The sequence below is a fragment of the Pseudonaja textilis genome, chromosome 9, assembly GCF_049901715.1.
Source record: "Pseudonaja textilis isolate UNSWEBS1 chromosome 9, rPseTex1.2, whole genome shotgun sequence".
In the NCBI taxonomy this organism is placed as follows: Eukaryota; Metazoa; Chordata; class Lepidosauria; order Squamata; family Elapidae; genus Pseudonaja; species Pseudonaja textilis.
This window is the reverse complement of record NC_141998.1, coordinates 8,487,049-8,502,163: the sequence shown is the minus strand read 5'-3', so window position 1 is coordinate 8,502,163 and position 15,115 is coordinate 8,487,049.

The following is a 15,115-nucleotide window of genomic DNA, read 5'->3' as shown; positions in this document are numbered from 1 at the left end:
ATTTTATTGCCCATGTAGTTGGAAAGGATCATTTATGTCAATCAAGTAATGACATCAATCTCTTTTTGAAAACCTCCAGTGATGGAGCAGCCAGTTTCTGTTGGTGACCCATTCCATTAATTAATTGTTCTTGTCCAGAAATTTCTCCTTAGTTCTAGGTTGGAGCTTTCTTTAATGATCTGTGACAGCCCTTTAATGATCTGTGGAAGGCTATCATATCACGTCTAGTCCTTCTGTTCGTTAGACTAAACATACCTTGTTCCCTCAATCGTTCATCATATAGTTTATCCTCCAGATCCCTTGTCATAAGGAAAATCTTCTATGCACAAATTCCACCTGTGCTTTCTACAATTTTGTAAACAACAAACTAAAAGACTCAAGGTCCATCCCACCCTGAAAGGACCTAATGGCAAAGACTGCAACGATGACACCATCAAAGCAAACCTCTTTAACACATTCTTTGACTCAGTATTTGTAAACAGCAATGGATCAAGCCCAGTACTTCCTAGTTGAACCACAGACAATTACAATGATCTAATACATATCGATTTTACAGAAGACATTGTTGAAAAAGCACTGTGCAATCTAAAACCATCCCTATCTATTGGACCAGAGGGAATATGTGCCTACTTCTTTAAAAAGCTATCCACTGCCATAGCCAAACCACTAAGCATAATCTTTGAAAAATCTTTCAGAACCAGCTCCTTGCCAAAACTATGGTCAAAAGCCACGGTCATCCCTATCTTCAAAAAGGGAGACCCCAGCCTAGTTGAAAATTACAGACCAATCTCCTTATGCTGCATCACCTGTAAAGTCATGGAATCAATTATTATTATTATTATTTTTAATAAAGTTTTATTTGGGTTTTCACATATACAAAATACAAGTAAAACATCTTTTTTGAAAATAGCATTATTAACCAATCCATTATCCTCCACTTAGAGACAGACAACCTACTCTCTAATAAACAATTTGGTTTCAGAAAAAAATATCCTGTAATCTGCAATTCTTACACTGCAAAAACATATGGACTACACAACTCGATCAGGGCAAAACAATAGACACAATCTACATAGACTTCTGTAAAGCCTTTGATTCAGTGGTACACAACAAACTACTACTAAAACTAAAATCTTACGGTATCTCTGGACACCTACATAACTGGATAGAAGCATTCCTGTCAAACAGACAACAAATGGTCAAAATTGGGAGTGTCCTATCAAATTCTGTACCTGTCAACAGTGGTGTCCCTCAAGGCAGTGTTTTAGGACCATCTCTCTTCATACTCTACATAAATGACCTCTGTGATCATATTAAGAGCAACTGCGTTCTCTTCGCTGATGATGTAAAGCTATTCAACACCACAGACAATACTATTACCCTCCCAAAAGATCTTGACTATGTATCAGAATGGTCAAACAAATGGCAACTTCAAATATCAACAAATAAATGCGCTGTCTTACAGATTGGCAAAAAACAACAACCAGAAAATAAAATACAAGCTAAATAGTCAAGACCTTGTTGAGGATCCAAACTCTGTCAAGGATCTTGGAGTACTCATCTCTAATGATCTAAGTGCTAGAGCCCCTGTAACTACATAGCCAAAAAGGCATTCAGAGTTGTTAACCTAATCCTACGTAGCTTCTTCTCTGGTAATATCACACTACTAACTAGAGCATACAAAACATTTGCTAGACCTATACCTGAATACAGCTCATCAGTCTGGAACTCATATCATGTATCTGATATTAATACAGTTGAGAAAGTCCAGAAATATTTCACAAGAAGAGTTCTCCACTCCTCTACTCATTGCAGAATACCTTATGCCACCAGACTTGAAACTCTAGACCTAGAAAACCTTGAATTATGCCATCTTCAGTCTGATCTAAGTATGGTATATAAAATCATACATTGCAATGTCATACCCGCAAATGAATACTTCAGCTTCAATCATAACAATACAAGAGCACACAATACAAACTCAAGGTTAACCACACCAAACTTGATTGCAGAAAATATGACTTCTGCAACAGAGTGGTCAATGTTTGGAATACTCTACCTGACTGTGGTTTCTTCCCCCAAACCCCAAAATTTTAACCTTAGACTGCCTATTATTGACTTCACCCCCTTCCTAAGAGGCCTGTAGGGGGCATGCATAAGTACACCAATCATGCCTATCGTCCCTGTCCTATTGTTTCTTTTTATTTTTCTTATAAGTATCCATCTCATGTATTCAAAACTACGTTTATTCTTATACCTGTATCCTGTAAGCGATTGACAAATCAAATAAATCAATAAGTAAATCTTTGTTGCTCTCCCCTGCCTTAAACATTGTCACTCCAAGCCTCAACCATTGTAAAGTTTTACTGAGTACTCTGACAAACTCCACAATCCAAGCCATGATTCAAACAGTTTAATCCCAAACACCTACTTTTTTCACCTTCAGCTGAAAGATGCCAGAGTTCAAAAAGATTTTGAAGGCTCCTGGAACCTGTTAGGCAATGGTATGTAGAAGAAAGAAAATTATGCTATTTTCACTTTACTCTCCTCCAGGTTTTCTGACTCATTTGATTGATCACAAAGACGTCTTGTTGATTTTATTAGATTCATGACAATCAAACAATGTTAATCAGAGCAATAGCAATAACGGCTCGCATGACAAAATAAAAAAATCAGAAACCTTCACATTTCCACCACCACCCCCAAAAAAAAAAATTCAATACAATTTGCTAAATGGCAGGACCAATTGAAAAGATAGGAGGTTTTAAGGGAAATTCTTGGCTCAGGAAGCAGAACACCCTTTTTTTCAATGATATTATTTTTTCCCCTAATATGCAACATTGTATGCCTGTCACCAGTCTACATTTGGAAGTTTCAGAATTCAGATCACAGATTGATCCACAAATAGAAAACTCTCTTCTGACGCATCCTGAAATGGATACTTCCTAATGAGATGCTGGAAAATTCCAGTCCGAGATGACGCCCATAGATTTTCTTTTTCTCTTCTGCCATACAGCAAAGGAAGTTGTAAATGCTCATGGTGGTCATGTCTGAATTTTGTGATATTTTTCTGAATCTTAAAAATGGTTACAAATTACATTACAGAGGTAAACAAAGCCTAAGATCTAATTAGAAGGGACACTAGCATCTTATTCAGTATATAGCAGTCTAAAAACAAAACAAAATTATTTGATTGCTAGTGTCTATAAAACTTCATGCTACCTGGAGGAAAATCCAACACCATGTGCTACAGGTAGATAGAAGGAAGTGAATGAAGATTAACACTTAATTCAAAGCAGAGTGATAAAGGAATAACCTGCAGTGCTGGTAATCCTCTACTTACAACCATTTGTGTAAGTTAACCAGTTGACCATTCAAAGATACAATGGCACAAAAAAGTGGTTTATAGTTAGTCCTTGTACTTATGACAGTTGCAGTGTGTCCACAATCCCATGATCAAAGTTCAGACAGTATGCAACAACAGTTGCAGCATCCTGGAGTCATGTGATTGCCATTTATGACCTTCCCAGCTGGTGTTCCAACAAGCAAAGCCAATGAGGGAAGCCAGATTCATCTAATGACAGTCAGATTCACTTAACAATGGCAATGGTTTGTTTAGTAACTATGGCCCAAAAGGGGCAGAAAATCACTTTCTCGTAGAACTGTAGAAAAAGGCATAACTCACTTACCAACTGTTACTGTGAGTGAGTAGGTGGCTAGATATTTCAAAATAAATAAATAAACTGCCTTGCTTAGCTATGGAAATTCTCCTCCCAATGAGGACTCTCTGTAAATCCTTAATCCTCTATCTATATTCTGTTGTCCCTTTGTGTTCACTGGAACATAACGTATGAAAAGAGGCACTGCACTGAGACCTCCAACACTTTCAACGTATCAGAAATCTTGGAGATATAGATATCCAGAGATGTGGCAAGGGTTGTCATGAAATCATTGCTCAAATAATAAAATTTGGATCAGCCAATGTGGCAGGACACCTGAGACGTCCTTGTGGATTCCATCAGATGTCTATGCTTGGAACCAAAGGTTGCCCAGTCTACAATTGGACAACCTGTAGTTCTCATTACCTCCCTGGAATCTAGCAACAAGTACATTTCATTGGCAGTGTCTTTTAATTCTTTTACAAACTCTAGGAAGGAGAAAGAACATATCAGAAATGACAGCCCACTACATCACTGCCATGTCCCTTGCGGCCCTTGGAGAATGGAATTATTTCTTTTTAAAATGTTGTTTCCAGACACACAAAAAATGTCCCTGCTCTAAACAAAAGTGAATAATGGTCGGCTGCTTCCCTTTTTGTTAATGCATGTAACATCACCAGTGACAAAAGTGCAGTTCAATGATGCTAATTTAATACCATCTAATATCAAGTTTAATAACAAGTAATTCCTCCACCTCCTCACAGATGCATCTTAGATCTATGCTTGGCTTTTATGGGTTATAAATCAACTTAATTCTAAGTCATTTGTTTTTTGCTGATCCATACTTCATACTTCTTATTAACAAGCATTCAAGAATGGGGGCGGGGGTGATGACTCTTCATCATCTTCTGCTTTTATTGAAAGGACAAAGTAATTGGCTTTCCACTGTTATAAATAGTAGATGTGAAGTATCAAGTATGAAGTGTTGACTCCTAGTTGACCTTAGCAAATGTCTTTTCACTTTGTCTGAATTTTTGCACATCTTTGCTCAACATTTATGAGAGTGAAGTTCGCTTTCAGAAAACAGCAATTCTACACCCTCTTCCAGTTAGAATTCCTTATCACCTACCAGAAACACTCTACATGATGTCAGTGAAAATTCATCCTGGTAAAGTTGTCTGGAAGTTGAGGCCTGGGACTTTTTTGCTGCTTATCCAAGCAGAAGTAGCTGAAGAAACTAGTGATAGCAATAGCACTTAGACTTATATACTGCTTCACAGTGTTTTTACAGCTGTCTCTAAGCAGTTTCCAAAGTCAGCCTATTGCCCCCAACAATCTGGCTCATAATTTTACTGACCTTGGAAGGATGGAAGGCTGAGTCAACCTTGATCCGGTCAGGATCAAACTGCTGGCAGTTGGCAGAGTTTGCCTGTGATACTGCATTCTAACCATGGTGCCACCATGGCTCTTGCTTATCCAGCTACTTGGATAAGCAGTGAAACATTTCAGACCAAAAAGGGAAAGAAGTCCAGTTGCCATGACTCAACTTTCAGACAACTCTACAATGATAGCATCTAGAACCAAAGGTAAGCAGAGCTAGAAAAAAATAGCCAAATGTTATCTTTCTTATGCAAAACATTTTTCAGCTTCCTTAGTACTACCAGTGATCTCAGCTAAGGTTTGTGGAATCCTATACTGCAGAAGAGAACAATATGATGCAACTTTAATGAACATGTAACACTTCTCCTCAACTCTCCAAATTGGCTGTGCCACTTCTTGCACATATAGTATTTATGCGGCAAATGTTTTGATGGAATCAACATCTATAGAGAATCGGATCCCAGGACAGAGGAGTAACTAGATGTCCCAAGATCATATAATACCTAGCTCAAGATTTGCAATTCAAAGTAGACCATAATCTATTATTTGATAAAATAATAAAATGTGAGTTAGACATTGTCACCACCAGATGGATTTGTAACTGGCTGACCTCACCTAATGTGTAGTCCTCAATGGAACTTCATCTACATGGAGGGAAGTATGCAGTGGAGTATCCCCAGGCATTGTTTTAGGCCCAGGACTCTTCAACATCTTCATCAATGATTTGGACGAGGGGATAGATGGGGAACTCATCAAATTTGCAAATGACACCAAGCTGGCAGGAATAGACAACACTCCAGAAGATAGGCTTAAGATATAGAAGGGTCTTGACAGACTTGAACATTGGGCACTATCTAACAAAATGAAATTCAGTGGTGAAAAAAGTAAGGTCCTACATTTAGGCAAGAAAAACAAAATGCACAGGTGGTACCTTGCTCAATAGTAGTAACTGTGAGAGGGATCTTGGAGTCCTAGTGGACAACCATTTAAATATGAGCCAGGCGTATGCTGCAGCTGCCAAGAAAACCAACACGGTTCTAGGCTGCATAAACAGAGGGACAGAATCAAGATCACATGAAGTGTTAATACCACTTTATAATGCTTTGGTAAAGCCACACTTGGAACATTGCATCCAGTTTGGTCACCACAATGTAAAAAAGATGTTGAGACTCTAGAAAGAGTGCAGAGAAGAGCAACAAAGATGATTAGGGGACTGGAGGCTAAAACATATAAAGAACGGTTGTTGGAACTGGGTATGTCTATGATGAAAAGAAGGACACGGGGTGACATGATAGCAGTGTTCTGATATCTGAGGGGTTGCCACAAAGAAGAGGGAGTCAAGCTACTCTCCAAAGCACCTGAGGGTAGGATGAGAAGTAGTGGTTGGAAACCAAGGAGAGAAGCAACTTAGAACTAAGGAAACATTTCCTGACAGTTAGAACAATCAATCAGTGGAACAACTTGCCTCCAGAAGTTGTGAATGCTCCTACACTGGAAGTTTTTAAGAAGAGATTGGACAACACTTTGTCTGAAATGGTATAGGGCAATGGTTCCCCAAGTGGACGGTACCGCCCCCGGGGGAATGCCTTAGAGGGGCACTAAGAGGCAAGGGGGCCGGCAGGGGGTGCTAAGAGGCGGCAGGGAGGCATTCGAGGCACTGGCCCCACAGGGTCACCCCATTGACTGTTCACCGCTCTGGAGCTGACACCTCATGCACCACTCTGGTGCAAGTCAATGGCATCACCTAGGGTGGGGGTCGGCAATGTGCGGCTCTGGAGCCACATGTGGCTCTTTGGACCCTCTCCTGTGACTCCCTGTCAGATGATCCCACCACTGGCTGCCCCTGCCCCTCACCTTCCCCTCCCCCTCATTCTTTGCCTGCCCTGAGAAGAGAAGGGCAATGGCGGCAGATGGAATCTCATTCCATATTCTACTTGCTTCTTTTTCCTGCCCTTGTTAATGTTGTATTCACCTCGGCTGCTGGGAGAGATTTGTGACTTTTCTCCAGCCTGAGACACTGGCCGGGTCGGCTTGGAGCCGATGTTCCGCATTGGGATGGGCTCCAGGAGGAGGGGGAGGGGATGGAGTGAAGTGCAGTAAATTTGAGTGTGCTGCACAGGTGCTGCAAGCTGTGGTGGGGCCTGGAGGCTGCGCACGAGAGGAAGAGGAGAGGGAGAGGGAGGAAGAAAGCCTCCACCATGACTTGCGCTCATTCCTCAGCCAACTTGCATTTCCAAAAACTCACCAAGAAGAAAGAAAAGAAGCTTCTCACACTCTCAGAAAGCCCTGCGTGCTCTACTCGGGGCTCTTCACTATCCTTTTTTCTTCCTTCCTTTTGGAAATCTGGGCTAGCCACGGTGGAGGCTTCCCTCCTACCCCTCCTCCTCCTTTCGTTCTTCAGCCAGTCCAGATTTCCAAAAGGAAGAAAGAAAAGGGGACAGCAAAGAGCCCCAAGGAGAGCACACAGGGCTTTCCAAGAGAGTGAAAGTGACACAGAGACAGGGAGTGAGAGAGAGAGAGATACACACACAGAGAGAGAGAAAGATTCAGCTCAATTCAGCTCTGTCTGCTCCCCTCTCTCTGTCTTTGCCCAGTTTTGCAAGGATTCAGCAGCGATCTAAGGCAGCAACCTCGTAGCACTGTGAGGTAACAGCCTGACTGTCACTCCTTTTGGAATGCAAGGTTTATTTTTGTATCTTTCCAGAGACAGAAATTTCCTTACAGTTATTCCCTGGGTGTGGAAGTTGGGAAGGGGGCAGGGAGTGGGGGAGAAGGAGGGAGGAAGAGGTATAGAAAGTGTTCTGTACAGAAATCTGCATACTGAAACCGCAACCCGGATTGGCTAAAACGCACAGCCACGGATTGGCTGAGTGCGCGGCACTGATTGGTCGCCGGAATCGACCGCGATTGGCTGAGCCGATCGCTGGCGATTCAAAACGACCCGATTGGCGCAGCACTCAGCAGAAAGCCTTTAAGCCGCACTTCTTCCCCACTTTCCCCACTTGTGTTTTGACCCCAATAAACGAGCTGAACCAAGTCACTGACTCGCGTCATTTGTTCGTATGAGATATACGACACTGATGACGAAGGTGGGATTCTAGCAAATCCCACACGCCGGGGCCCACGGGACCGCAACCGGCAACATGGCCAGCGGCAACGTGCCACCCGCTCCTTTCAACGCTGCTACTGAAGAATGGGAATCTTACATCGACCGATTCCTCATGTTCTTAGAGAGCAACAATCTCAAAGACGCGAACGGACAGAGGAAACGGGCCGCCTTTCTCACACACTGCGCCCCGCTGTCTTCAAAATGGCAAAAGCCCTTGCCAAGCCGCCGATGTGAAGATCATGGACTGGGACGATCTCGAACCCCTACTGAGGAGCCACTACGCACCCGCTGTGCCCACCCTCATTCGTCGGCACGAATTCTATCGCCGCGACCAGAAGCAGGGTGAGAGCGCCAGTAAGTTTGTGGCAGAGCTCAGGGACCTCGGAGGGCTATGCGGGTTTACCGATCTAGACGAGGCCCTGAGGGACCGCGCCGCCCTCGGCCTCCGGGATCCCGTCCTGCAAAGCCGGATCATGGCAAAGGCGACATCTCCTCGCTGATGCCCTCGCAGACGCCACGGCGGCGGAAGCGACCCGGAGATCCGCAGCCCAACTGAAGCAAACCGCACCGCAGAACGGACCACCGCAGCCGCAACCGACGACAACTACCAACAGCCACCTCCACGCACCACGGCGACCTCGAGTCCTCCTCAGGCTCGAAGACGACGAGGAAGATGTCCATCGCATGCAGACGGGCGCGACCGGCACGACTCCACGGAACCGAAGATCAAAGTTCCAGTGTGCCGGGCGGGGTGAGCATCCAAGGTCAGAATGCCGTTTTTAGACGCGATCTGCCGCCATTGCGACAAACGGGACACATCGCAAAGGTCTGCCGCCTAAAGAGGAACCACAGCCCCCGCCACCGAGACACAACCCCCAAGACGCGACACCACCAGGCGCAACAACACTCCACCAAGAAACCGCATGATCGGGACAGCGAGAGCCGCTGGAGCCGGGAAGCGAGGAACCGCCGCGTTTACACGCAAGGCCGCCAGCGTGAGGAAACCCACCAAACGGTCATCGCCGGCCATTCCTCCAACTGGGACAGCCGGAAGGTCCACGTGGAGGTCGAGATCGAGACCGCCCCTGCAAAATGGAAGTCGACTCCGGGTCATACCTGTCCATGGTCGCGTGGCGGGAAATTGCGACTAGTACCTTCCATGAAGCGGCACGAGCTGGAGAGCCAAACGCTCGTCCTTAAAGATTACCAGGGGAATCGCATCCCCGTGGTGGGGACCGGGCACTTCAAGGTCACCTTTAAAGGGCGCACCGAGATACTCCCGCTAACAGTCGCCGAGCGAGACCGCCCCAGCCTATTGGGACTACAATGGTTCGCGCCGCTGGGACTAGAAGTGACCGGCACCAACCACGCCGCCGAGGCGGACTGGGAGGAACAGCTCGTGCGCGACTTCCAGGAGGTTTTCGACGGAAATCTAGGCAAGCACCGGGCCCCCGATATCGCTCAGCCTAGACCCCACCATTGCACCCATCCGCCTCAAACCCAGGCGAGTACCTTTCGACTCCGACCCCAAAATCGATGAGCAATTAAACAAGCTCATCGAACAGGGAGTCTCGAGGCCACAGACCATGCCCGATGGGAGACCCCATAGTCACCCCGATAAAGCCAGACGGGTCAGTGAGAATCTCAGGGACTATAAGGCCACCCTAAACCGGCGGCTACAACAAAGCGCCTACCCGTCCCAGTAGTACAACACCTCTTGCACTCACTGGGAGGGGCAGGGTCTTCGCCAAACTCGACCTGGCACAAGCCTATCAGCAATTGCCGGTAGACGAGGAAACCGCGGAAGCACAGACAATAGTCACACACCGAGGGGCCTTCCGCTGCAAGAGGCTGCACTGGAGTCAGCGTAGCCCGGGCGTATTTCAAAGCCTAATGGAAAGACTCCTCCGGGCATAAAAGGGGTGGTGCCGTACTTTGACGATGTGTTGGTAGCCGGGGCTGATCAGAAACAATTAGAGGACCGCCACGGGAAGTACTGAGGAGATTCCAAAACGCGGGGCTCAAGGTTAAGAGAGAGAAGTGCCAACTGCACACAACACGGGTCGAGTTCCTAGGGTATTTACTAGATCAGCAGGGAATCCACCCCACCGAGGGCAAAATAAAAGCCATTAAAGAAGCCCCAAGCCCCGAAACAAAACGGAATTACAAGCGTTCCTGGGGTTAATAAATTTCTACAATGTTTTCCTGCCCCAAAGGCGCGCGGCGGGAGCATTGCATAGGCTGCTCGACAAGGCAGCCACCTGGACGTGGGGGAGACGAGAAGAGGACGCTTTCAACAGAACCAAGGACCTTTCACATCAGACGCTGTCCTCATCCAGTACAGCGAGACACTCCCATCACGGTAACGTGCGACGCATCCCCTTCGGAGTAGGAGCCATCCTCAGCCACACCTCGCCGACGGAAAAGAAGCGCCCATCGCTTTTTCTCGAGGACCCTCTCAAAACCCGAACGAAACTACAGCCAATTGGATAAGGAGGCTTGGCCATCGTCGCCGCCGTAAAGAAATTCCACGAATACCTTTACGGCAGGACCTTCACCATAATCACGGACCACAAACCACTGCTGGGAATACTGGCAGGAGACCGGGGCCACACCAATCATCCTCTCCCCAAGAATGACAAGGTGGTCCGAATTTCTTGCCGCCTATAATTACCGGGCTAATCCACCGCCCGGCAAAACAATTCCGCACGCAGACGCCTCAGCCGCACACCGTTGCCAACCCTGGACGACGACCCAGCACCAACCACGTCTACCCTGAGCATCGAGACCTTACCCAACCTACCCCTGACCGCGTCAGACATTGCCCTAGCAACCAATAAAGACAGACGTCTGGCGCAGGTCCTGAGATGGGTGGGGAAAGGCTGGCCGGAAAAGAGGAAGACAGCGAGTTCAAAGCTTACCGGAGCCGACAAACAGAGCTGTCAACACAAAAGGTTGTTTATTGTGGGGGACAGGGTCGTAATCCCGGAAAATTACAAAAAAAGTCCTAAGCATGCTGCACGAAGGGCACCCAGGCATCGTTAGGACAAAAGCCCTGGCCAGAAGCCACGCCTGGTGGCCAGGGATGGACAAGGAGATCGAAGCCTGGGTAGCCTCCTGCAAACAGTGCCAGGAATCAAGACCAAACCCCCGCCACCCCAAGCAGAGAATGGGAAACCCCCAGGGGGCCATGGTCCCGAATCCACGAGATTTCAAGGGACCAACCAGAGGACACACCTTCCTGGTAACCGTGAGACGCTTACTCAAACTGGCTGGAGGTAAGCAACATGAAGACGACCACCACAGACTCCGTCATCAGAGAACTCAGCAAACTCTTCGCAACCCACGGCCTCCCAGATGTCATCGTATCGGACAACGGCCCCCAGTTCACCGTGACTACCGTTCGAGAAATTCCTAGCAGAACGAGGAATCCGACACGCATTAACAGCACCGGGCGCACCCGGCGCGAATGGTAGGGCGGAGAAAATGGTCCAATTTACAAAAAAACCATCCAAAAGATCGAAACGCCAAGTGACATACAGGACAAGATAAATCGAATGCTCCTAATTCAACACATAACCCCGAGTACCACAACGAACAAGAGCCCAGCGGAGCTACTAATGGGAAGAAAACTGCGATCCCGCTCGACCGCCTGCACCCCACATACAACCCGGAAAGACCCCTGATTCTACCAGCAAACACAGAACATTCTCACGGGAGACAAGGTCTACGCAAAAACCTCATCGGAGACCCCCTCTGGGTACCGCAACGATCACCCAGCAACAGGGCCACTGCACCGCCTCCAAACAGCTGACGGACGAGCGTGGAAGCGCCACATCGACCAACTGAGATCAAGAACCACCGCGGGAAACACAACCGACACGCAGACACCAGGTACAGTAGGGAACCGGCAAGACACCAACCAAGAGGGGAGGGAAGCCCACAAAGAACAAACCCACCCGAAAAGGAACCAGCAATACTCACCATCTGAAGAACCGGAGAGCGACCCACTCAAGCCTCACCTGGAAGGAGCAGCCGAGCCAGCTCAACCGACCCCGAAGCCGAGCGGAGCAGCCAAGCCAGCTCAACCAGCCCGGAAAAGCCGAGCGGGAGCAGCGAAGCCAGCAGCTCGACCGACCGGGAAGACCAGGAGGGAGCTGCGGCGAGAGGCCTGACTCACCCTTCCAGGCGGTTCCATCAACGAGGCGGAGAGCGACAGGAGTCCCACCGAACCGGCCGACAACCAGAAGACAACTGACCAACGCAAGTCAAGTCGGAAAATACGGAGCCCGCCACTTACGGGACTACGATCACGTACGTAGGACCAAACCAAGAGGGGAGGGGTGTTCTGTACAGAAATCTGCATACTCGAAATCCGGCAACCCGGATTGGCTAAAACGCACAGCCACGGATTGGCTGAGTGCGCGGCACTGATTGGTCGCCGAATCGACCGCGATTGGCTGAGCCGATCGCGGGCGATTCAAAACGACCCGATTGGCCGCAGCACTCAGCAGAAAGCCTTTTAAGCCGCACTTCTTCCCCACTTTCCCACTTGTGTTTTGACCCCAATAAACGAGCTGAACCAAGTCACTGACTCGCGTCATTTGTTCGTATGAGATATACGACAGAAAGAGAGAGAGTTAGAGGAGAGAGAGAGAAGGAGAGAGAGAGAAAGAGATGAGAAGAAGAAAAGGAGGGAGAGGGAGATAGAGGGAGAAAGATAGAGATGGGAGAGAGAGAGAGAGAGCTGATGCATCAGATTGAAATGAGGCCTAGTTTAGACTGAGGCCCTTTTCCACACTGAAACATCTTTGCCAGCACATTGAAACATCTTTGGCTTCTATTAAAGGTTTTGTGGATGAAACATGGTCAAGACTATCAGGAAGCTCTCACATTTTGTTGAGGCTTTAAACAGGATCCATTGGACCAGATCTCCACCCTAAAATATTACTTTTCCTCAATGTATTACAGTGCCAATTCTGAAGAAGGCAAAACCAAAATGTGCTAGTAAGTTACAAGGAAAACACACACACACGCACACTCCCTTCTAACCCTGTTGGAGCAGGTGATTGGACTAGAATAGATATCTCATAATCTTTCTCCTCCCTCCCTCCTTCCCTCCTTCTTTATTTCTTTTTCTTTCTGTCCCTTCCTTCCATCCCCCCTCTTTCTTTGTCCCTTTTTCTTTCCCTTTTCTCTTTCTTTTCTCCCTTCTCTCTTTTTCTCTCTTTTTCTTTCCTCTCTCTCTCTTTCCCTCTCTCAGGCTCATCCCATTGACTTGGTGCACTGCTTCGCTCAGACTTGCTTGGGCAGGTCCCTCTGGTGCAGTGGGCTCAATGGGGTGGACCTGCAGGGCTGGCACCTAAAACGCGGCACTGGCGGCATGTTTGAAAAGTCAAGCAAAACCAGAGGTCGGTAATTTTTGCTGCAAAGAATCACAAAAGCTTCTGGGTTGTGCACAAGAAGGGACACACATGTCAATGCAACATAAAATAAAGAAATACAAATAAAATAAATGAACAAGAATCAGCAAAACATCTCTGATTAGATTTTATTCACTACTAGAATCTAATCAGAGATGCTTTGCCAATTCTAGTCGAATGACCTGCTCCAGCAGGATTAGAAGGGAGTATGTGTGTATGTGTGTGCATGGCTGTCAAAACTCCAAACACAGGTCAAGTAGCTCTGGGGAGGCCAGTCATAAATTAGAACACTTGCTAAACAACCAGCCATTAAGTGAGCATCACTTGTACTTGGTTTGCCAGTCGCCTGGCCACGCCCACCCAGTCACATGATCACCAAACCATACCTACACGGTCATGTGACCAGCAAGCCACTCCCAGCCAGCAAGCCACACCACCCAGTCACATGACCAGCAAGCCACGCCCACCCAGTCACATGACCAGCAAGCCACGTCCTCAAATTAGGCCATGCCCACAGAAATTTAAATCCCACCCCTGGGTGGGGGGCACCGAGGATGAGTTTGTAGTACAAAGCGGGTGGTGGACTGAAAACCACTGGTATAGGGTTTCCTGCCTAAGCAGGGGGTTGGACTAGAAGACCCTCCCAGAAACTGCAACTGATATGAAATGCAGAAGCCCATATATTAACAAATCAAAGTCCCTATAGTCAAATAACATTTATTCTACACTCACTGTGTGGGTAACCAATGAGCTACCAAGGATAATTCAAAGTCCTGGACTTGACCTATAAAATACTATATGATTTGGCATCGAGATATCTCTTCTTCTTAGAAATAGTGGACCCAATTCATCCAGTATGGCTCTCCAGAAATATCTTTTACTGGTTCTCCATATAGAGGAGAGGACTGTCAGGCTTTGCTTCTCTATAACAGTCCTCATAATAAGGAACAATCCCCCTGGTCCTCAAGATTAGATTGGTATCTGTAATGTTGGCCTCTTGAAACTCTTAAAGACAAAATTGTTCTGGAGGGTTTGTTGAAAAATGAATGGTCACTGTGACATTTACCACTTTGTAGTTATTCATCCCTTTGCTGGCCTTATTTCATTCTCTCTTGTTTTAATGCTTTAAACCACCAGGAGTATTAGTGGTTATGGGTTGTTGGATCCAGATTATTGCATAGATGCAATAAACAAATGAATAAATAAAGTTTATCCATTTCAATAGATGCAGCTCAACTTCCACGTGTGAGAAATATAAACCAGAAATGCGATGAAGCAGAATTTCTCTCTGAATGCAACTACCCTGTAGAGGTCAGCACTCTTCAAGCACGTAGCCAAGTTTCTCACTGTGCAATGTCCCTCTGCAATTTCTGCTGCTCTTGAAGATCTCTCAGTTCTTCTTCACTGGCCATCACTTTTTTTTTGAGATAATGAAAATCCATGGGAGCTGAGCATGAGGAAGGCATGAAACCTCTCACCCAGAACTTGCTTTGGTTTAGAAAATATTTTGCTCAGCTTGTGCAAAAATAAAATTAGAGACAGGC